The 1894-nt window shown below is 48.3% G+C and overlaps 1 protein-coding gene across 5 annotated transcripts in view; it reads left to right on the top strand.

Annotated features, from left to right (window-relative positions):
• The first annotated feature begins 271 nt into the window (after positions 1 to 271).
• The window catches only part of LOC118328286 (band 4.1-like protein 1), a 77936-nt gene continuing 76313 nt past the window's right edge, over positions 272 to 1894 (top strand). For 2 of the 5 annotated variants that reach the window (XM_035661942.1, XM_035661943.1), the window contains exon 1: positions 274 to 450. The gene's annotated coding sequence lies outside the window, so the exon portion shown is untranslated. Of the gene's footprint in view, positions 451 to 1894 lie in introns of all 5 variants that reach the window. The other 3 variants (XM_035661941.1, XM_035661940.1, XM_035661944.1) reach the window with 3 other exon arrangements.

Raw genomic sequence — 1894 nt, forward strand, 5'->3', positions numbered from 1 at the left:
GCTCTGTGTCTCTCATACTGTCAAACTCCCTGACACGTACATGAATGCAGCTGCTGCGGAAACAATAAGGGGTTATGTCACCTTGTTGGCGTGTTTCCGCATGTTTATTCAGATTTAATACTTGTTGACAGAGAGGGATATATTTGCTGGAGCGACACAAGCGTTGTTTGGCTTTTACGCATTCCCCCTGAACACACAGCCTGCCTGACTGTATGCGCGTGTGTGTGTATGCCTTCCTCCCTCCTGCCTCCCTGCATCTGACAGTGTGTCCCTCCCTCTTTCTCTCCTCCTCCTCCTCCTTCTCTCATTAGGCTTTCCACCGGCAAAACACCGACACACTCCCTGTCCCTTAAACCGGGGAATAAACGCGGAGCGGCGGCAGGAGCAGGATTGACCTCCCCCGGTGCGCACCATCCATGGTTCTCCCCTGGATAACTGTCTGACAGGAGGGTATGTTGAAATATTCAGTTTTTCCCCCCACTGCCAGTACTCTCATGTCGTTAAGAAGCTCGGGCAAGGTTGTGTTAAACGATTTGTTGAATGCCAGTCTTTAACGTTTGCGAGATCTTTCCCGTGTCTTTGTCCTTTTTTACGCGTAATTCGCCAATGATTACGGCGCTTTCTCAGACATTCTTTGTGCTTTTAGCTGCTGCAGTGAAAAGGTTTTTTTTTTATTAAAGCTGCAGCTGTTAAAAAAAAACAACCATCATTTCATAACGCGCATGGACTTTGCCCGCTTGCTTGCCGTCCTCTACCGGGGGGGGATGAATATTATTGTGGGGATGGAGCAGAAGCAAGTTGTAGCGTCGTTTTGTGCCCACTGGCCCAGTCAGTGTTGACATCCAGCCTGCAGACCTGCAACCAGACCCCTCCAGGACGCCCCCCCCCCGCTGCTCTGGATAGCCACTTTACACATGATGTTCTCACCCACAGCAGGGCTCTGACTCTCATGTTTTCTCATTTTTCCGGTCCTTCAAAGTTGTGTTTGGCCTCAGAGATCAGCTGTTTGTGTCTCAGCCTGTCAGGGCAAACTGGATCTGCAGTTGGCTTAACTCAGTGTATTCTCCAACACACCCATTGCTAATTATGCACCAGCCACACTGACAGATGCACATACACATTGAGGTGTTGCCATTGTCACACCGTCTCTCATCAACACCTCTGGTTTTACCCTCACAAAGTGTGCCTTCAAAAACGAAACCTAAATGAAAAGCATAGATTTTGGCCCTTTAGTGTAATAATATGCCAGTGATGTGTAAATGCTGAATGATGTGGAGACATTTTGGCTACAGAGGTGAAGCAGCACTGGGCCTGAGTGTGCCTGCATGCTCAGGCAGGTCCGTGTATGGAAATGGGCTCACCTTTGGCACTCTGGCTTTCACCGGTTTTGTAGAATACATTACAGTATTTGGGAGGAATGTTTCAGCACTGTTTGGACTGGCTTCACTTTCAGGATGCTTTGCTTGGACTTTTATATTTCTAACTTGAATGTCTCTATGTCTGTGTCACATTTACAGTTAGATGATCTTTGAGCCTATTGCAATAAACGAGCTTTGCAAAATGACATTCTAGGAAAGTGTCTCCCTAAAAGCTCTTTTGTTTATGTCTTAAGACGTCTCAATACATCATATTTCTTGTAATGGCTTGTCCTGTCCTTGAATTTGTGTATGTCAGACCAAGTTCCTCAGCAGTGTTGTGGCCTGCTCCCTGTTGCTGTACAGGTGGGCTTATGATACTTCGTCACACTCTTCCTCCAGGCCGTGCACACTGTCAGCCTCAGCTAGCAGACCCGCTGTCACACAGCATCCATGTCGTTAACATCGGACACACTCCTGTGCCTGCTGTGTCAGCCTGCCAGACAGCCTCCCTCTGAGTCACCTGATGCTTCGCCCCC

The sequence above is a fragment of the Morone saxatilis genome, unplaced genomic scaffold, assembly GCF_004916995.1.
Source record: "Morone saxatilis isolate NCDOM2014 unplaced genomic scaffold, NCSU_SB_2.0 Contig18, whole genome shotgun sequence".
Lineage (NCBI taxonomy): Eukaryota > Metazoa > Chordata > Actinopteri > Moronidae > Morone > Morone saxatilis.